The sequence below is a fragment of the Pristiophorus japonicus genome, chromosome 5 (genome assembly GCF_044704955.1).
Source record: "Pristiophorus japonicus isolate sPriJap1 chromosome 5, sPriJap1.hap1, whole genome shotgun sequence".
In the NCBI taxonomy this organism is placed as follows: Eukaryota; Metazoa; Chordata; class Chondrichthyes; family Pristiophoridae; genus Pristiophorus; species Pristiophorus japonicus.
Window position 1 is genome coordinate 151,021,554 of NC_091981.1, and position 23,062 is coordinate 151,044,615.

Here is a 23,062-nt window from a genome sequence, read left to right on the forward strand (position 1 = left end):
TCGTAGGACTCCGTATCTTCGATTTGGCCAAAGATGCGTGGCCTTCAGTGCCGAGGCAATGGATAAGCATTGCACGGCGGCGAGCTGGTGTAATGTTGTCACCATCTAATCCACTTGCCGTGATGTACGTAGAAAAACCTTTTAATCTATCTCGGCCATGGAACTGGAGGGTCCCCGGGTGTGGAGGGGAAAAGCGTAGGGCGGTACGGAAGTTAATTTCATTCATCCTCGTCACCAAATTATCTTGAGTACGTAAATAACAGGCAAACTGAGCCAGGAGAAATGTAACTTAACTGTGCCTCATAACAACTCCCAAAATGGTGCCCCAAGCCAGCCTGAACGAGCTTGTTTACAGCAGTCTGTGAATAGCTCCCGCAGGGTCCTAATGCCCGTCTAGCACCCTATAACAATCAAATATTTAAGAACACAACAGCTTGCATGGCATGTAGCTGAGACTGCATGAGAGCACTTAGACATTGTGTGGAATGCAGCTGAGACTGCATGAGAGCACTTAGACATTGTGTGGCATCAAGCTGAGACTGCATGACAGCACTTAGACATTGTGTGGCATCAAGCTGAGACTGCATGAGAGCACTTAGACATTGCGTGGCATCAAGCTGAGACTGCATGAGAGCACTTAGACATTGTGTGGCATCAAGCTGAGACTGCATGAGAGCACTTAGACATTGTGTGGCATCAAGCTGAGACTGCATGAGAGCACTTAGACATTGCGTGGCATCAAGCTGAGACTGCATGAGAGCACTTAGACATTGTGTGGCATCAAGCTGAGACTGCATGAGAGCACTTAGACATTGTGTGGCATCAAGCTGAGACTGCATGAGAGCACTTAGACATTGTGTGGCATCAAGCTGAGACTGCATGACAGCACTTAGACATTGTGTGGCATCGAGCTGAGACTGCATGAGAGCACTTAGACATTGTGTGGCATCAAGCTGAGACTGCATGACAGCACTAAGACATTGTGTGGCATCAAGCTGAGACTGCATGAGAGCACTTAGACATTGTGTGGCATCAAGCTGAGACTGCATGACAGCACTAAGACATTGTGTGGCATCAAGCTGAGACTGCATGAGAGCACTTAGACATTGTGTGGCATCAAACTGAGACTGCATGAGAGCAGTCTGAGCTTTCATGCGAGCAACCATTGACTCTATTGCAGCAGCAAGATGGTGAGTTGTTTCCGCCTGTGTCGTAATGGGACATGAGACACATCATTCTATCTGGATCTGCATGGTCTCTCTGGGAGTCCACCATTGTCTGCACACTGCCAATGATGGGCTCCATGGCTTGCGCAGAACTGTGTACAAATGCAGGAGGCAAATTCCTCCACGCTCTTTACCACTTCGGACAGGCTCTCAGGCACCCTTGCCATTGCACCTATCATGTCAAAGTGCATGGCCATCACCATTTGTTTGAACGCCTCCTCATCAAGATCATCATCTGAGTCCTGTGCAGCAGAACTCGCACGCGAATTCACCCTCTGGGTAGATGGCTCCAGAGGTTCCCTTTCCCCTTGACCGTGCTGCAGCCCCTGGGACCCGGTTCATCACCCAGTGCAGACCGCTCTACTAACCTAACCTCTAAGGACTGAGTAGTGCCAGTATCTGAGCTGGTGCCTGCAGGGAGAGAAGCAGTGATGCAGTGCTTGGCTCCTCCCCCTCCTCATCCTCATCCCCCTCTTCTTCTCCCTCATGACTCGGTTGGAGGGGCTCAGACACAGGCTGCGTATCTGCTGCATGGTTATCTGAAAGCATTAATGGCACAAGAGTTACATTTATGTGAGGGCAGGGGGGCAAGAATGGAGCAAGAAAGGTAGACAGAATGAGGAGCTGGAAAATTATATTGCCTTCTGGTTTAGAAACATAGACATAGAAACAAAGAAAATAGGTGCAGGAGTAGGCCATTTAGCCCTTTGAGCTTGCACCACTATTCAATAAGATCATGGCTGATTATACAACTTCAGTATCCCATTCCTGCTTTCTCTCCATACCCCTCAATCCCTTTAGCCGTAAGGGTCACATCTAACTCCCTTTTGATTATATCTATTGAACTAGCCTCAACAACTTTCTGTGGTAGAGAATTCCACAGGTTCACAATTCTCTGAGTGAAGAAGTTTCTCCTCATCTCGGTCCTAAATGGCTTACCCCTTATCCTTAGACTGTGACCCCTGGTTCTGGACTTCTCCAAAATCGGGAACATTCTTCCTGCATCTAACCTGTCCAATCCCATCAGAATTTTATATGTTTCTATGAGATCCCCTCACATTCTTCTAAATTCCAGTGAATAAATAAGCCTATTAAATCCAGTCTTTCCTCATATGTCAGTCATGTCATCCCGGGAATCAGTCTGGTGAACCTTCGCTGTACTCCCTCAAAAGCAAAAATGTCCTTCCTCAGATTAGGAGACCAAAACTGTACACAATATTCCAGGTGAGGCCTCATCAAGGCCCTGTACAACTGCAGTAAGACCTCCCTGCTCCTATACTCAAATCCTCTCACTCTGAAGACCAACATGCCATTTGCCTTCTTCACCGCCTGCAGTACTTGCATGCCAACTTTTCAATGACTGATGTACCATGACACCCAGGTCTCGTTGCACCTCCCCTTTTCCTAATCTGTCACCATTCAGATAATATTCTGCCCTCCTGTTTTTGCCACCAAAGTGGATAACCTCACATTTATCTACATTATACTGCATCTGCCATGCATTTTCCCACTCACCTAATCTGTCCAAGTCACCCTGCAGCCTCTTATCATCATCATCATCCTCACAGCTCACACTGCCACCCAGCTTAGTCTCATTGCAAACTTGGAGATATTACACACAATTCCTTCATCTAAATCATTAATGTATATTGTAAATAGCTGGTGTCCCAGCACTGAACCTTGCGGTACCCCACTAGTCACTGCCTGCCATTCTGAAAAGGACCCGTTTATTCCTACTCTTTGCTTCCTGTCTGCCAACCAGTTCTCTATCCACATCAATACATTACCCCTAATACTATGTGCTTTAATTTTGCAACTAATCTCTTGTGTGGGACCTTGTCAAAAGCCTTTTGAAAATCCAAATACACCACATCCACTGATTCTCCCTTGTCCACTCTACTAGTTACATCCTCAAAAAATTCTAGAAGATTTGTCAAGCATAATTTCCCTTTCATAAATCCATGCTGACTTGGACCGATCCTGTCACTGCTTTCCAAATGCACTACTATTACATCTTTAATAATTGATTCCAAAATTTTCCCCACTACCGATGTCAGGCTAACCGGTCTATAATCCCCTGTTTTCTCTCTCCCTCCTTTTTAAAAAAGTGGGATTACATTAGCTACCCTCCAATCCATAGGAACTGATTCAGAGTCTATAGAATGTTGGAAAATTACCACCAATGCATCCACTATTTCCAGGGCCACTTCCTTAAGTACTCTGGGATGCAGACTATCAGGCCCTGGGGAATTATCGGCCTTCAATCCCATCAATTTCCATAACACAATTTCCCGCCTAATAAGGATATCCTTCAGTTCCTCCTTCTCGCTAGACCCTTGGTCCCATAGTATTTTCGGAAGGTTATTTGTGTCTTCCTTTGTGAAGACAGAACCAAAGTATTTGTTCAATTGGTCCGCCATTTCTTTGTTCCCCATTATAAATTCACCTGATTCTGACTGCAAGGGACCTACATTTGTCTCTGAGTTAACTGTGTCACTCTCCATCTTAATGAAGAATTCTACCATATTATGGTCACTCTTCCCTCAGGGCCTCGCACAACAAGATTGTTAATTAATCCTCTCTCATTACACAACACCCAGTCTAGGATGGCCAGCTCTTGAGTTGGTTCCTCGACACATTGGTCGAGAAAACTATCCCTTATACAGTCCAGGAAATCCATCTCCACCGTATTGCTACCAGTTTGGTTAGCCCAATGTATATGTAGATTAAAGTCACCCATGATAACTGCTGTACCTTTATTGCATGCATCCCTAATTTCCTGTTTGATGCCATCCCCAACCTCACTATTATTGTTTGATCATCTGTACACAACGCCTACTAGCGTTTTCTGCCCTTTGGTGTTCCGCAGCTCTACCCATACAGATTCCACATCATCCACACTAATGTCCTTCCTTACTATTGCGTTAATCTCCTCTTTAACCAGCAACGCTACCCCACCTCCTTTTGCTTTCTGTCTATGCTTCCTGAATATTGAATACCCCTGGATGTTGAGTTCCTAGTCTTGCTCACCCTGAAGCCATGTCTTCATAATCTCAATTACCTCATATCCGTTAACAGTTAATTCATCCACCTCATTACGAATGCTCCTTGCATTGAGACACAGAGCCTTCAGGCTTGTTTTTATAACACTCTTTGTCCTTTTAGAATTATGTTGAAATATGGCCCTTTTTGATTTTTGCCTTTGATTTCTCTGCCCTCCACTTTTCCTTATCTCCTTTCTACCTTTTGCTTCTGCCCCCATTTTACTTCCCTCTGTCTCCTTGAATAGATTCCCATCCTACTGCCATATTAGTTTAAACTCTCGCCAACAGCACTAGCAAACACTCCCCCTAGGACATCGGTTCCGGTCCTGCCCAAGTGCAGATTGTCCGATTTTTACTCGTCCCACCACCCCCAGAACCGGTTCCACTATCCCAGGAATTTGAATCCCTCCCTCTTGCACCATTCCTCAAGCCACGTATTCATCTTAACATCCTGCTGTTTCTACTCTGACTAGCACATGGCACTAGTAGCAATGCTGAGATTACTAATTTTGAGGTCCTACTTTTTAATGTAATTCCTAGCTCCCTAAATTCAGCTTGTAGGAACTAATCCCATTTTTTACTTATATCATTGGTACCTATATGCACCATGACAACTGGCTGTTCACCCTCCCCCTCCAGAATGCCCTTCCGCCGCTCCGAGACACCCTTGACCATTGCACCAGGGAGGCAATATACCATCCTGGTGTTATGTCCGAGGATGCTCTGATAATGACTCCATGAGGCAATGTGTTGTACTTGAACTGTAGTGACCTTAGTCCTTTATTAATAACTCCAGAGTGAGGATCACACCTGGTGGCCTGCCTTTTATACTAGGCCAGGCACACCTGTACAGGTAACCTGCAAGTCTCCCACTGCTGTGCCCTCTGGTGGCACATCTTGTGATAGTACAAACAGTAGCCATGTAGGATACATGACAGCACTCTTCCCCCAAGCCTTTAGTGCTTATCGCCTCTGCATTGACTGTGCTCTGGGCTTAGCTCTATCTGGTTGATCCTTGGTGGGTCATTTCAATCTTGGGTGAGTGGTTGCTATTTCGTTAACAGTCGAGTGCTGGTGGTTGCTGTTTGTGTGTGTCACTGGCCACTCCATTCTCTCCCCCCCCCCACCCCACCCCACATATAGACTATGCCAGAGGCTCATTGCATTCATATACATTCAAGTCCAGAAAAACAAGTTTGCATTACATTTGTGGTTCAGTTGTGAGACAAGTACATTAGACTGATGAGATACATTATTGATACGTACAGGGGATCGGTGACCGGTGCGTAAGGACAAGCTAGTTCCAGAACTGCTGGATGGTGTCCAGGCAGCCTGGTGGCAGTGCCCAGTGCTTGCAGTGGAAACCCGTTGGCTCAAGTTGCCTGCTCTCGGGGCTGTTGCCGTTGCTCCTAGTGTCGGGCAGGTTCACAGATGTCTGTGACTCCCCTGTCCTTTCTCTGCACCCTGGGTCGCTGTTACTCCCTGAGGAGTTGTAGTCTAGCAGTGCACAGAGAACTGCTGACTCGCTTGTCTGGGAGTTGTTTGATTTGGGATCCTGGCTAGTCCCGGTCCCCTTTGGGAGAACTGTTGTGGTTGACCTTTCATTCTCGGGTATGGCCTTGGTGGCAATGGGGTCTGGGGGCTGTGCCTTAGCACAGTTTTCTCTTTCATGCTCATGGCGGTTGATGCCAGCGGGTGCCTGAGAGGCAGAGCTGATCAGGGGCAGGGTATCGATACCGTTGCCCTCCTGAGATCGCTGGCTCTGCAGCTTGTATGTATTGGCTGTATGCAATTTGAATTCTACATCGCACAATGTTTCATTACTTATTGTGAGTACCCTGTGGCTCCGACCACGATCGCGCGACTTTTCCTTAGTCGTTGCATGTACACAATTCTGATCATCAATTACACATTTTACATGATCGCAATCGCGCGACTTTTCCTTGCTTATTGCATGTACACAATTCTGATCATCAGTTATACATTTTATCTCTAACTCACAGTTGCTATTACATCGCTTGAGTGTGTGAAACTGTCCCTTTCGGTGTGGTGGGTTGCAGGTCTCCTTTAAGAGAGCCTTGCTTTCTTTACCCCAATCCTCTACTCCGTTAGGTGCCACGTGTTGCTCCATCAGCGCTGCACCTTGTGGTCTGGCCACTGCCATCCTTTTCTTCAGCGCATCACCTCGTGGTTCGGGCGCCATCTTTCCTCCATCCACAATGTCGACTGCGGTGATCCTCTTCTCCCCGGGTTCTGCCTCCGAAGCTGGGAAGTCACCTTTGGATCCGATTTTCTTCCTCCAGAGTTCTGCCACTGAAGCCTGGAAGGTGCATTCGGGTCATCTCAGCTGGATCATCTCCACGCAGTCAAGCTGGGTGGTCTGTGCCTCGGGTGCTGTGCTGGTCTGCTCTCTGGTGTCGGATCCAACCTCAGGTGAGGGCTTGCTGTGCCTCTGAATGCAGAGGACTTCGATCACTGGAGGGATGAAGTCTTCCCACTTCCAATGGATCTTCTCTATCCACCTTCTTCTGAGTAGCGTTGGTCCATCACCTGCAACAATCCACAGAGGAAACTTGTGCACCGCGCCATCATGGAGTGCCTTTACATCCGCACTACCAATGACTGTTATAAGTTCATCGGTGTAGGTGCGCAGCTTTGTCTGAACCGGGATCAACTTGGGTCGTTCAGCTTCATTGCCCCACAGCCACTCAAAGGCTTCTTGATTCATTACTGACTGGCTTGCCCCTGTGTCCACTTCCATGAAGACTGGAACGCCATCGATCTCGACTTCCATCCTCAATGGTGCAGGTAAACATGCTGTATACCTCATTGTGGGGCTGAGCTGCCTCTCTGCCGATCGTTTCATAATCCGCGCTGGATTCATGGCCATCTCCTCATTGACACAGTGAGTCATATTTCTCTCACACATCTGCTGGACGTGGCCCTTTGTGCTGCAGCTTTTAAATACATAGTCTTTAAAACGGCACTGGTGAGCCCTGTAGTTCCCTTCACAATCCCAGCATGGGGCTGTTCGGTTAGGCCCCCTCGGCGGACTGTGAGTTAAGGGACTCGGGGGCCTGTTCTCTCTGCCCTGAGAAGGTTTGTGTTCTACAGTCCAGCCTCGAAAAGGCGCCACTCTGTGCACAGTACTTGCCGGGTTTGAGTCCTGAGGATGAGTTATCTGCCTAGAACCACAGGTCGAGGTTATGAATGCCTTGCTCACAGAGATGGCCTTCTGCAGTGTGTCTGTGGTATCCGCTGACAGTAGCTTATGAAAAAGATCCTCATGGCCGATTCCAAAGACAAAAATGTCCCACAGCGCTTCGGTGAGGTGGTCGCCTAAATCACACGGTGGGCCGCCAGCCTCCTGACGTCTGCAGCGTATTTCGTGATTACCTGGCCTTCGGGCCATCGATGGCTGTAGAACCGGTGTCTGGCTGTGAGGATACTCTCCTTGGGCTTGAGTTGTTCATGGATCAGTGTTACGAGCTCCTCTTGGTCGTTGTCTTCGCTGGTGTCAGCAAGTTCCTGACGTGGCCATAAATGGTGGGCCCACAACTGGTTAGCAGGATAGCTCTGCACTTGCCAGCCAGTGTGGCCGAGTCGTCTCCTGCCAGGTCCTTTGCTGTGAAGAAATGGTCAAGCCTTTCCACAAAGGTGTCCCAATCATGACCATCGGCGAACTGCTGCAACGTACCGAGGGTAGCCATTTTCGCGTGCAAGCCCGTAATCTTGTCGCCAATTGTTATGTCCTAGGATGCTCTGAAAATGAACTGTACTTGAACTGTAGTGACTTTAGTCCTTTATTGATAACTCCAGATTGAGGATCTCACCTGGTGGCCTGCCTTTTATACTCGGCCAGGCACACCTGTACAGGTAACCTACAAGTCTCCCACTGCTGTACCCTCTGGTGGCACACCTTGTGATAGTACAAACAGTAGCCATGTAGGATACATGACATCTGGAGTCTTGATTGCAGCCGCAGAAAGGCCTATCTATTCCCCTTACAATAGAATCCCCTATCACTATGGGTCTCCCACTCTTTTTCCTGCCCTCCTGAGCAGCAGAGCCACCCATGGTGCCATGAACTTGTCTGTTACTGCCTTCTCCTGATGAGCCATCTCCCCCAACAGTATCCAAAGTGGTATATCTGTTTTCGAGGGAGATAATCGCAGAGGACTCCTGCACTACCTTCCGACTCCTACTCTGGCTGATGGTCACCAATTCCCTATCTGCCTTTGTAACCTTTACATACAGTGTGACCAACTCACTAAACATGCTATTCACGACATCCTCAGCATCGCGGATGCTCCAGAGTGAATCCATGCGCAGCTCCACTGTCGCAATGCGGTCTGTCAGGAGCTGCAGCTGGATACACTTCCTGCACACATAGTAGTCAGGGACACTTCCAGTGTCCCTAATTTCCCACATAGCACAGGAGGAGCATGACACAGGTCTGGGTTCTCCTGCCATGACTTAACCCTTAAATTAACTTAATTTGGCAACAATGCCAAAGCTTTCTTACTGATAAGAAAAAGAAAAAAAGATAAGGAAAAATGAAAAACTACTCACCAATCAACCAGCTAATCACTTACCCTCTTGGCTGTGACCTCACACTTCGATTTCTTTTTACTTCTTTCTTTTACTTTTGACCCTGCTGCTGCCACTTCCCTCACAGGTCTGCCCGCTCCCGCTGCTGTTCCCGACTAGTTTAACGGGGAAGTGGGATGAGAAGAGGGGATAACGATACCATTGTTGCCCCCAGCAGGCTTGACATCTCCACTGGCAATGGCTCCCACCACCTGCGGGCCAATGAGCTGCAGCACTCGCTCCTCCCTTTGTCAGTAAGCTGGCACAGTTCAGCTCCCCCCCCCCCCCTACCGTTCTAGTCCACTGCTGCTCCATTCTGTTGTGTGCCATCTTGGCCTGCTAAAGAAAGGAACCTGAGTAAGAATATAGTTATGTATGTGGAAGATATGCCTGCTGTGGTTAAATTGCTGTGAATGTAGGCAAGGCATCAAATGAGGCTATGACTGTGATTAGGCATAGATGGTTAATAGTTGCCTGCTGAGTTAAGTGCTGGTTTGCACAGTATGCACAGAGAGAGATTCAGAGGCTGGTATGTAAGAGTTGTGCAATGGGGCTAGACTTTCCTCTTGAGATCGCTGGGCTATCACCCATTTATCGCCCAAATAGCCAGGCTATCATCCATTTTACCTGAAAAGTGGAAAGTTGGGCCAGGACATCGACTAAAGATCACCGGTCCAAATTTCAGCACATAAGAATTTTACATCGCTGAGGTGATCGCCCACCGCAACTGTCGACACATCGCCCACACATCGCCGGGCTGATCGCTTGCCAAGAAGATCGCTGTACATTGCTGGAGAAAAGCTGCTCCTACCTAGCACTCTTCACAGAACTCAGCACCATGGATGCCATTTTGAATATCGGAGGAGCCGGGAGGCTGCTTGAAGAAGGGGCTTATCAGGATAATTGTAATTTGTGAGTTATTTAAAGGCCTTATTTACTGATTGATCTGCTACATTTATATTTATATTTATATTTATATTTATATTTATTGAGGACAAAGGGCATTTATAGCAATAGTGATGGGGTCTGTAACTTCTCTACCATTATTTGTAAGTGCTCACATGCTGGAGTCTGAAGTTGGGTTTAGTGAAGGAACTAATCAAAGAGGTGGCAGACGAATGCGGAGGAGGAGACCATACACCCGAAGAACTTACAAGGAAAAGCAATCATACATGAACTTGTCTGGTAATACGTGCCTTAGGAGGCTGTGCTTCCGAAAGGAGGTCACCACTGAGATATGCCAGCTCCTCAAGCGAGATCTGCAGCCTACCAGCACCATCAGGACCCCACTGCCCGTTGCGGCACTATCCCTCTATACATCGGGCTCCTTTCAGGCTTCAGCTGGCGACATCTGTGGTGTCTCTCAGCACGCCACACATTGCTCCATTTGACAGGTGACTCAAGCCCTTTATGCTCCCAGGATGGACTTTATAAGCTTCCCTATGACCAGGGAGTCACAGACCTGGAGGGCTTTATGTTTCTTGAGAATAGCAAACTTTCCCAAGGTGCAGGAAGCAATAGACTGCACGCACATCACCCTGAAAGCACCTTTATAGGATACGGAGGTGTTTCGTAACCGAAAGGGATTTCACTCCCTGAATGTGCAGCTCGTTGTCGACCACAACCAAATAATAATGGCAGTAAATGTTAATTTTCCAGACAGCATCCATGATGCGCACATCCTGCGTGAGAGCACTGTCTCTGACCTGTTTAACAGTCAGCCATAAGGTTGGCATGCTGGGGGATAAAGGATATGGCCTTGCTAGCTGGCTCATGACCCCCCTGCATAGTCCCCAGCTGAGAAGCGTTACAATGAAAGCCATATAGCTACACACAATATCGTCGAAAAGACAATTGGAGTGCTGAAGCAGCACTTCAGATGCCTGGACCACTCTGGAGGCAGCCTACAGTACCACCCTGACCAGGTCACTGAGTTTATTGTTTTGTGCTGTATGTTGCATAACCTAGCTATAAGGAGAGGACAACAATTGTCAGATGGGGCTGCCGGTCCACTTCAGGAAAGAGTGGAGGCGGAAGAGGCAGACGAGGAGGAGGAGAAGAAGGGGGAGGTTGATGAGGACCTCGGGAGGACAATCAGCCTGGGGATGAACCCATGTCCCCACGCCCCCCCGCAAGACTAGAAAACACCGTGGAAGTTACGCTGCTGCAAAACTCTTGCGTCAGCAGTTCATAAATGAATGCTTTGCATGAACTTACATTGGGGACAGTCACAGTTACAGTTACGGAAAGACAACAGTTGCAGTTGCGTTACATTTCACCCTTGCCTGGTCTGGCCTGGCTTGGCCATTGTTTTCCAATAATTGTATTCATGTTTTACCTTACCATACATTATTATATGACACTGCACAACAATTCTAAAATGCAATAAAGATTTTTAATAATTGAAAAATGTAACTTCTTTTTTTAACTGCAACACCCCCCCCACCCCAACAGTCAACCAACAATAGATGTAAAAAACAACAACAATAAGAATATAACAATAATAACAATAAAACACCCCCCTCCCTACCTGCGGTCACGCTTCCCTCTAGATCCTGCACCCCCCCCCCCCCCCCGCCGTGTCTTAACACCCCGTTTGAATGCCTGGGTAGTGGGACAAGGCGGATGTGCAGCGGGTGATCTCAAGACTTCCTGCTGTGGTCGGGGGGGGGGGTGGGGGTGAGGGGTTGATGGTGGCACGATCGGCTCGTGGGGTGGTAGAAGGGAAGATGTTCCTGCGGAAATGACTTCAGAGCCAGAAGGAAGTTCTTCCTCCTGACTCGCTTCTGTACTGGCGGTTGGTGTGACAGCACCTTGGAGTGCAGTGCCATCTCCCAGCAGTCTCGCATGCCGCAAGGCATGGATGGCGGTGGTCTGTTCATGCATCTCCTGGATTACCTGCTGCATATCCTCCGATATGCGAGCGGACATCTCCGACATAGAAACATAGAAACATAGAAAATAGGTGCAGGAGCAGGCCATTCAGCCCTTCTAGCCTGCACCGCCATTCAATGAGTTCATGGCTGAACATGAAACTTCAGTACCCACTTCCTGCTTTCACGCCATACCCCTTGATCCCCCGAGTAGTAAGGACTTCATCTAACTCCCTTTTGAATATATTTAGTGAATTGGCCTCAACTACTTCCTGTGGTAGAGAATTCCACAGGTTCACCACTCTCTGGGTGAAGAAGTTTCTCCTTATCTCGGTCCTAAATGGCTTACCCCTTATCCTTAGACTATGACCCCTGGTTCTGGACTTCCCCAACATTGGGAACATTCTTCCTGCATCCAACCTGTCCAAACCCGTCAGAATTTTAAACGTTTCTATGAGGTCCCCTCTCACTCTTCTGAACTCCAGTGAATACAAGCCCAGTTGATCCAGTCTTTCTTGATAGGTCAGTCCCACCATCCCGGGAATCAGTCTGGTGAATCTTCGCTGCACTCCCTCAATAGCAAGAATGTCCTTCCTCAAGTTAGGAGACCAAAACTGTACACAATACTCCAGCTGTGGCCTCACCAAGGCCCTGTACAACTGTAGCAACACCTATCCAAGTCACTCTGTAGCCTCATAGCATCCTCCTCGCAGCTCACACTGCCACCCAACTTAGTGTCATCTGCAAATTTGGAGATACTACATTTAATCCCCTTGTCTAAATCATTAATGTACAATGTAAACAGCTGGGGCCCCAGCACAGAACCCTGCGGTACCCCACTAGTCACTGCCTGCCATTCCGAAAAGTACCCATTTACTCCTACTCTTTGCTTCCTGTCTGACAACCAGTTCTCAATCCACGTCAGCACACTACCCCCAATCCCATGTGCTTTAACTTTGCACATTAATCTCCTGTGTGGGACCTTGTCGAAAGCCTTCTGAAAGTCCAAATATACCACATCAACTGGTACTCCTTTGTCCACTTTATTGGAAACATCCTCAAAAAATTCCAGAAGATTTGTCAAGCATGATCTCCCTTTCACAAATCCATGCTGACTTGGACCTATCATGTCACCATTTTCCAAATGCGCTGCTATGACATCCTTAATAATTGATTCCATCATTTTACCCACTACTGAGGTCAGGCTGACCGGTCTATAATTCCCTGCTTTCTCTCTCCCTCCTTTTTTAAAAAGTGGGGTTACATTGGCTACCCTCCACTCCATAGGAACTGATCCAGAGTCAATGGAATGTTGGAAAATGACTGTCAATGCATCCGCTATTTCCAAGGCCACCTCCTTAAGTACTCTGGGATGCAGTCCATCAGGCCCTGGGGATTTATCGGCCTTCAATCCCATCAATTTCCCCAACACAATTTCCCGACTAATAAAGATTTCCCTCAGTTCCTCCTCCTTAATAGACCCTCTGACCACTTTTATATCCGGAAGGTTGTTTGTGTCCTCCTTAGTGAATACTGAACCAAAGTACTTGTTCAATTGGTCTGCCATTTCTTTGTTCCCCGTTATGACTTCCCCTGATTCTGACTGCAGGGGACCTACGTTTGTCTTTACTAACCTTTTTCTCTTTACATACCTATAGAAACTTTTGCAATCCGCCTTAATGTTCCCTGCAAGCTTCTTCTCGTACTCCATTTTCCCTGCCCTAATCAAACCCTTTGTCCTCCTCTGCTGAGTTCTAAATTTCTCCCAGTCCCCAGGTTCGCTGCTATTTCTGGCCAATTTGTATGCCACTTCCTTGGCTTTAATACTATCCCTGATTTCCCTAGATAGCCACGGTTGAGCCACCTTCCCTTTTTTATTTTTATGCCAGACAGGAATGTACAATTGTTGTAATTCATCCATGCGGTCTCTAAATGTCTGCCATTGCCCATCCACAGTCAACCCCTTAAGTATCATTCGCCAATCTATCTTAGCCAATTCACGCCTCATACCTTCAAAGTTACCCTTCTTTAAGTTCTGGACCATGGTCTCTGAATTAACTGTTTCATTCTCCATCCTAATGCAGAATTCCACCATATTATGGTCACATGTTGCCCGTGTACGTACCAAACGCCTGGAGCAGGTTGCGAGTTACCGCGAAGCTCTCCATGCACAGTCTGGTCAAGCCCTCAATTCGATCTGCCAGTGGAAATGTGTGCTGATCTCGCTGACTCGACCTCCGTGGGGTCAGCGTGAGCACTAATATCCGCCTTGGTGTCGCCGGCTGCAAGCCGCTTTGGTCCCGCTAATTCTTCTGTCAAAGACGACGTACTGGCCACAGGTATAACAGGCAGAGGGATGCTGGGGGCATCCTCCTCCATTTCCACCTCCTCCTCCTCCTCAGGCTCGGTAGTGTCATCATCCTTCTCCTCCTCCTCACCACCCATGGTGATGACCATCTGCAACGGTGCAGATGCAGGTTTAGGTGTGGCCCCACTTAGCGCCATAGGCATTGTGGGACCTGCGAAACACAATTGGGCTTTTTGAGTTTATTAGAACAGAAGGGTACACATCATTCTTGTGCTGCGCTGGCATACGAAGGAGGAGCAGCACTACTACAATAAATGTGACCAATAGACGTTACATAATAATGCATCATATGATAGTACATATGGTAGTTCATCTATGTGGAATTCAATGACCCAGAGAGCTGTGGAGGTTGGATCAATCGGAGATAGACAGAATGATAAGGGAGTGAAGGTTTATGGGGAGCGGACAGGGAAGGGGCCAGATGGCCTGTTCCTGCTCCTATTTCTTATGTTCTTATGTTGTTAACCTGAGAGTAGTACAGAAGCTGCATGCATAACATGACATCATTCGTATATTATAATTAAATGACGTTACATTACTTTAACACTGCTTGACACATTACTCACGTGATGCATGGGAGGGTTCTGCAACACCACGGCTGGTGGCCGAGCGACTGTGGGTCCCCACAAGTGCCGCTGCATGCTCCTCGAGATCAGTCAGTGGCTGCAGCTGAGCAGAGCCTCCTCCGGTGTGCCTCTTAGATATCTTCCTCTGCAAACTTGACAAGAGCATGGCATAAGCTCATTTACTAGGTACTATCATGGAAAGACAACAGTTTCCAACATTATATGCTAATAGGGTTTGTATCCACAATTGAAGCATGGTTATAACAAAGATCGTGTTTAGGATCTAATGTTTAACACAAACATCTCGACTACAATCTCCATTGACGGGCCCCCACGGGGCGGTGGGAATCAGGACAGCTGGTGAACTCGGCAATGACAGGAGCTAATGTCCCAAAGTGTCCCAGGGCAGACAGTGAGCAAAGGCAGCTTTCCCCCAGTCCAGGCTGGGTCACTGTGTAAGTGACAGCAGCCGAAGAGACTGTCACTTAAAAAGGGCACAGGTTCCGAGCCCTGTCCAGATCTTAGCAGGGAATATATGCAAGAATATCCAGCTTAATTTCAATCCGGGAGATTTACATATCATGTGCATCATTACAATTTAAAATCTATCTCATACTCTTGCCGAAGCAACCAGGCTGTTCCAGCGCTTCCGGCACTGGTCGGACCCCCTTGCCTCGTGGGATGCCAACGAGACCACATCAACGATCTCGGCCCAAATCTTGTGGTAGGCCTGGGGTGGAGGTTTTCCACGCCCACCTCAGGTTAATTGGGCCCACCGGGAGTGCACCTCCTACACAAGGACCTCGTTAGCCTCTTCTGAAAAGGGCTTTGCCCTCCTCCTCCCCCCTCTCCACATCTTGTACACTGTGCTCTGAATCTATATCTGACATGTTGATGTTCATTTCTCTCTCTCTCTTGCTTTCTCTCTCTCCTCTCTGTCTCTGCCTTCCTCCTCTCTCTCTATCTTCTCTCTCTCTCTCTCTCTCTACTCCTCCCTTTGCCTTCTGCACATGCGTGAATGACCCCTGACCTTCCGAATCGTGGGAAAACTTGCTTGCAAAAAATAACGCATGCGCAGAAAACCATTGCTAGGGAAGCCTTGTCTTCCACATCACTGAGGCCCATTTCACATCGCTGGGCTATCGCTGGGCTATCAACCCCCCCCAAAAAAGCCGAAAGTAGCAATCCCAAAAATGGGCGATCTTCCAGCAATCCTGCAGGCTGAAACATCGCTCAGGCTGGAACATTGCCCATTTTTTGGGCCCTAACGATCTAAGTGGAAAGTCCAGCCCCTATACTCACCTTGACCACCCGGTAGAGGTCATTGAATTTCTTCTGGCATTGTGTTGGGCTTCAATGCCAAAGGTTTCTGTGGTGTGGCTGCTTTGGGAGGAAGGAGGGAGACTTTAGAGCTTCACAGCAAATCGGAAAACAAAAATTAGCTGTTACCAGCCACATATTTGCCCGAATTTGGACTATAATGGAGGAAGAGGAGGAGGCATCACAGCATGTTGTGGAGACTGACGCTGGAGAGTGCAGTGAGGTGGGAGAGAAGCACATTGGAGGGCGCAAAAGAGCGAGGACATTCTTGGACGAGGCAAATACCTCCCTCCTGCAGGAGGTCGAGTCACAGGGAGGGCATAGGAAGCCCACCCCAAAGGCCTACCAGATGATATGGACCGAAATAGCAGAGGTGGTCTCATCGGCGACCAATAAGTTGCGTGAGGGCAACCAATGCCGCAAACGATGGAACGACTTTGTGGGATCCGTAAGAGTAAGTATTACATTGATTTACATGTACTTATGTATTTATATAATTCGATTTGTAATAGCCATGAATGACTATCATCAGATGAGAGGTCTTTCACTTTTACCGGGAATGTTTTACTAAAATCTGTGGTCACGGTGCACGTCTTTATGTAAAGAATGATAATTATCAAAATAAGCATGATTACATCTGTTGGTTATGTGTTGTATCAGTTTCTGTGACAGTACCTAGCAATGATATCACGCAATGATCTCATGCCATGTCGTCTTGTCACCTTTTACAGAAGAAGCTATCGACGATGAGGTCTGTGCAGAGGCGAACGGGTGGGGGCCAATAGTCTCCAGCGACATCACTGAGATGGAGGAGCGGGTGTTCGCACTCATGGGGAAGCACACTCGGACAGCCACGGAAGCATCTGCAGACTTTGAAGTGATGCCACGTAAGTAAAGTTTACACCATTGCGTGATGTAAAGTCAATAGATGCCACACCCACTCATATCCGAACAATTATATATGATAGATGATTTCTAAAATTGTCTTAGAAAAAATGCTGGCCTAATGATAATCATTGCAATGCAAATGTGTTGATGGTCATGAAATGTGATGTCTGTGATGATTTTGAGAGCGGTGGTGCTTTTGTCATGCATATGTTGTGTGTAGCGCTGGACTCACCTTGTCACCCTAGCACCCTCTTCTCTTCTAATAACCTCATTTGTGTTTTGCAGCTCAACCAGCAGCGTGGCCCCACCCATGCAAGACCACAGGGGCCAGAAGGTGGGGGTGCAGGGCCGGACTCTCTGGATGATCCTACATCTGGTGCTGAGGAGCTCCGATTCTCGCCCATCAATCTACTGGGTCTGTTCCCCACGGATGAGAGCGCCGACTTCGAGGAACGTGCATCGCCATTCCACCCCAAGGCCATCAAGTGGTCCTCCGGTCATTCCCGCCTCCACTCTGGAGGTACCGACCCCAAGCACCTCACCACAGGGCACCCCATTGGTCTCCAGGATGGCGCCAACCCTGCGGAGGCCTCGTGGACGGGGCAGGTCTGGTCCACGAGCATCACATTAGAGCGGAGAGATGGTACAGTTGTCCAGGAGGACTGTAGACATTGGTGACCAGCTCATCGAAGCATTGGGGGGCATATCCCGACAGCTGGCCCCCATGACTGAGTACATTCCGCGGATGGCAGAGGCCCTAGATGCGATAGCCAGGAGCACTGCTGGCACAGGGCTTCAGTGGTCCCAGAGCGCGGCACTCCACTCCTCGGTTCCGCATCACCACTGCGAACGACAGATGACAGGAAGGACCAAGATCTTGCTCCTGCATCAGAGAATGTTGCCCCTTCGGCACCCCCCCCGCTCCCATACCCGTGCAACCACTGCCTCTGCCTTCATCCCCCCCCCAATGAGGCACCGCCTGAGGAGCTCCTCGGCCAGGCGTCCTGGAGTGAGAAGGGGAAGGGGTAAGGTGGGGAGACAAAGGGGAGGTCCCCTCATCCAGCCCCCCATCATCCTCTTCCTCTCTCTTCTGAGGTGGAGCATCAGTCCCTTATGGCAAATCTTGGTCCCTCCTGAGAGCCAGTTTGTGCAGCATCGAGCACACGACCACAATTTTACCTACTTGCTCAGGATTGTCTTGTAGCTCTCCTCCTGAGTGGTCCAGACATCTGAAGCGCTGCTTAAGCAGCTAATATTTTTTGGACCACATTGCGTGTGTCTCTGTGGCTCTGGTTGTATCACTTCTCGGCCTCGGTGTGGGTTTCACGCAGGGAGGCCATCAGCCAGGTGGCTAGGGCATATCGGTTATCACCAAGCATCCAGCATTGTCCTTGTGGCTGACTCTTAAAGATGTCAGAGACAGCGCTCTCATGCAGGATGTGAGCCTCATCGAAGGTGCCCGGACATTTGGCATGCACCGCCATGATGATCTGGTTGTCTGTCCCACCTGTGACAGGGTCTGTGGCTCTCATGTTGGAATGTTCAGCCACCAAAGAACTCACTTTATGAGTGGAAGCAAGTCTTCCTCGATTTCGAGGGACTGCCTATGATGATGATCTGGTTGTGGTCGACAACTAGTTGGACCTTCAGAGAGTGTAATGTTTTTCTCTGACAAAAATGCTCCGGGTCCTGTGAGTGGCAATGTGAGTGCACTGTATAGCTCCCTGCACCCTTAGCAATGCGGTCGAATGCTCCAGCCCTGTCAGTCTGAGCCTCCGTGGTCATGGGTGTCATGTATTGAACACCACTGCAATACTGTATATACTTAAGCAATGCACACCTTGACCACAGGGGCTGAACTTGTGGGAGACACTCCTTACCTGGTCATCCAGGTGTATAAAGGGAGGTCCCATGCAGGGTCATCACTTCTTGGTCCTGTGAATAAAGGTTCAGGTCATCGAGTGACCTTGTCCATAGAATGTGCCTCGTGTGGGTTTTGTGCCATTGAGATTAAGGACTTTACAATGGGGAAGCTGATAAACTCCATCCTTCTCACGTACAAGACTTCCGTGACCTGTCTAATGCAGCGATGGGTTGCATGGTGAGACAGAGGGCAAATCTCGACCGCGGAGGCCCGAAAGGAACCGGACGTGTAGAAAGACAGTGCCACGGTGACCTTGACCTCTGATGTCCTGATGGCAGGCTGCATATGTAGCCTGATGAGCTCACATATTTCATTGATCACCACCTTGTGGAAACGCACTCTCCGAAGGCAGGTGTGATCGGAGACGTCGAGGTAAGACTTCTTATCCCTGTAGGTGAGGGGTGTGTATGGTCTGGTCCTCCTCCTCATGCTTGCACATCTTAAATTGGGGACATAATGATGTGCATCACACATTAAGTCATTTGCACTCTGCAGCATTTGCATGTTAATCGATGCAGGCTGAGAAATGGCTGGCCCCATTGCAATGAAAGTATAATAGTGATTGATCAGAAGCAATAATTTCCTCACTAAAATACACCTAGAGTAAACCCCCAATAGTCCAGAGTCTGAAAATATGTCTGTTGAGATGGTCACCTCACCTGAGAAGAACTCCAGAGTCAATGCAAACTCCCCCGAAGTTGACGCAACCTTTAGAATGAAGCGGCCTGCGATTTAAAAAATGGCAGCCACATCGCTGGCTTCAGTTCAGAACAGTTCCACTTTTTCTGGGTGATTTTTTACGCGACCGATGTTGTGGGCAATATGTGTGCGAGGTGGTGAAAGTGATGGTGGGCAATCTTCTTGGTGTTAGTTTTGCCAAATGTGGTCTTTACAAGAAAAAATTGGGCGGGCGGTATTATTGAATCTCAGCGTTAATTCCGTGCGGAAACTAACGCTGGGCGATATTATGGGCATTGATTTTGCCCATTCTGATGATTCCGCCCCAAAAAAGTGGTCGGGCGGTAATATTTTTTCCTGCCGTTAAGTACATGGGGAAAGTAACGCTCGCCGATAAGTTTCCGAAAAATGCCCGTCAGTTTCCATTTTATGCCAAAATGGGCAATATATGGGCGTCACACGTCATTTCAGCGTTAAAATGGACGATAAGTGGGCATTATGCATGGGAAACTAATGGAGGTTCTAGCCTATAGTCTTAGAGTAAGGGGCTGTCCATTTAAAACTGAGATGAGGAGAAATTTCTTATCTCAGAGGGTTGTAAATCTATGGAATTCTTTGCCCCAGAGAGTTGTGGAGGCTGGGACATTGAATATACTTAAGGCGGAGATAGACAGATTTTTGAGCGATAAGGGAGTAAAGGATTATGGGGAGTGAGCTGGGAAGTGGAGCTGAGCCCATGATCAGATCAGTCATCATCTTATTGAATGGCGGAGCAGGCTCGAGGGGCCAAATGGCCTATTCCTGCTCCTATTTCTTATGTTTTTATGTTCTTATGTTCTTATCATCATTATAGGCAATCCCTCGGAGTCCAGGATGACTTGCTTCCACACTAGAAATGAGTTCTCAGGTGACTGAAGAGTCCAATGCAGGACCTACAGTCTCTGTCACAGGTGGGACAGACAGTGGTTGAAGGAACAGGTAGGTGGGATGCCTGGGTTGCCGTGCGCTCCTTCCGCTGTTGATGCTTGGCTTCAGCTTGCTCTCGGTGAAGACCCGAGGTGGTCAGCGCCTTCCCACATGCTTTTCCTCCACTTTGGGCGGTTTTGGGCCAGGGATTCTCAGGTGCTGGTGGGAATGTTACAAATTTTCAAGGAGGCTTTGAAGGTGTCCTTGAAGCGTTTTCTCTGCCCACCTGGGGCTCGCTTGCCGTGTCGGAGCTCCGAGTAGAGCGCTTGTTTTGGGAGTCTCGTGTCAGGCATGCGGACGATGTGGCCTGTCCAGTGGAGCTGATCGAGCGTGGTCAGTGCTTCGATGCTGGGGATATTGGCCTGAGTGAGGACACTGACGTTGGTGCGCCTATCCTGCCAGTGGATTCACAGGATCTTGCGGTGGCAGCGTTGGTGGTACTTTTCCAGTGTTTTGAGGTGCCTGCTGTACATAGTCCATGTCTCTGAGCCATAGAAGAGGGCTCTAGAGACCATGAGCTTGGTGCCTGGTTTGAGATCCTGGTCTTCAAACACTCTCTTCCTCAGGTGACCAAAGGTTGCACTGGCACACTGAAGGCAGTGTTGAACCTCGTCATCAATGTCTGCCCTTGTTAACAGTAGGCTCCCGAGGTATGGAAAATGGTCCAAATTGTCCAAGGCCTCATCATGAATTTTGATAACCAACGACAGTACTGTGTGGCATGGGCAGGTTGGTAGAGGACATTTGTCTTACGAATGTTTAGTGTGAGGCCCATGCTCTCGTATGCCTCTGTGAAGGTGTTGACGATTGCTTGGAGTTCAGCCTCCGAGTGTGCGCAGAATTCGATGACGGAGAATGGGACGACCTTGGATCTGGCCTGGAGGTGGCGGAGGTTGAACAGATTCCCGTTTGTCCTGTAATTTAGCTCCACTCCAGCGGGGAGCTTGCCGAGGGTGAGATGGAGCATCGCAGCAAGGAAAACCGAGAAGAGCGTTGGTGCGATGACACAGCCTTGCTTGACCCCGGTCCGAATGTGGAATGGGTCTAGTGGTGGATCCATTGGTCAAGATCACGGCTTGCATGTCATCGTGGAGCAGGTGGAGAACGGTGACAAACTTTTGAGGGCAGCTGAATCTGAGGAAGACGCAGGCACTGAGCACTGCCATCGTGTCTGGGGGCCCCATCAGCTGCATGGGGAACTAACGTTGGCGAAGCACTGCAGCAATCTGTGCTCAGCCAGATAGCTCCAGATGCTGATGCTCTCCCCCAGGGGAGTAGCAGTGTGTTGGGCCTGTTGGAACGTGATGTCCTCTCTCAGGATGACATCATTCCACCCTTGCACCTGCCGCTTTCTACAATCCATCTACCACAGACTGCTGCCGCCGATGCCGAGGTGATGCAGTCCGCAGCCGGGCCTTCCCGGGCCTGAGCTGGTACAGAACTTCCTGCTAGACCATCAGCTGTGGCAGCAGTGCCAACACAGCGACCTTCTACCAGCCTTGCTGCAGGCACTGCGACCTCAGTAAGAAGGAGCAGTAGGCCTGGAAGGGTGAAGAAGGGAAGGGGTGGGAAAGCACTAATAAAGAGATGGTAAACATGTATGTACTAGTGGCCAGAAATGGTGACCTTGCTCGAACATGAACTAATGTAAATAATTGCACTTACATGAGCCATTAAAGATTTGTGTGATGCTGGCCAGAGATGCTGTCCTTGTTCCATGATGATATAATGCGAATATTTGCACGCGGATATGGGTGATAATGCTTCTAGGAGTCTGTTTTCAATTATTGTTTGCTGTGGATGATGGCGTCCTTTAGTGCTTCTTTATAGCACACTATGATTATTCTTGTAAATAAAAATGTGTTTAATTTGTCACAATCTTTTCTTGCCATTTATATGTATGGAGGCTTGGAGGGTAGGGCGCGATGTCTTCAGCAGATGGCCAGGTGAATAGGCTGACCAGGTGAGGCGGGGCCCACAATGCCACATGCTTACAATCAATGGCCCCCTGAACCTTGGGGAAGCCCGTTATCCTGGCGAAGACAAAGGAGCAATCATCCAGGTCTTCCCTGGACATGGTGAACTTGATGTAGTCCATTCGTTTTCTGTAGAGAGCGTCGGTAACCTGGCGAATGCAGCAATGTATTGCAAACTGTGAGATGTTGCATCTATCGCCTACAGGAGACTGGAAGGAGCTGGTAGCATAGAAGTTCAGGGCAGCTGTCACTTTCACTGCCTTTGAGAGAGAGGTCCTTGTGCCGATGTCAGCTGCCAGGTATTTTTGCAGGAGATGGCAGAGCTCCGTCACCACCTCTTTGCGGAACCTTAGCCATCTTAGGTACTGCTCCTCGGACATCTCAAGGTAAGATTATTGCACACGGTAAACCCTGCAACTGTACAGTCTCCTGTCCCTCCTCTGTCTCTCCTCTGGCGAGCATCCACATTTGCCATAAGCCGTCTCTACAGCCGGCGTCTTTGAAGTTGTTGCCACAGAACGACATGGTGTGCGACCACTGCCCCATAACTTTGCAAAGGTAAAAGTGACATGCTAGTTCCAAATGTATCCAATGTTGAAGGCAACAATGTCTCCAGGATACTGCAACTCCCTGTAAATAACAC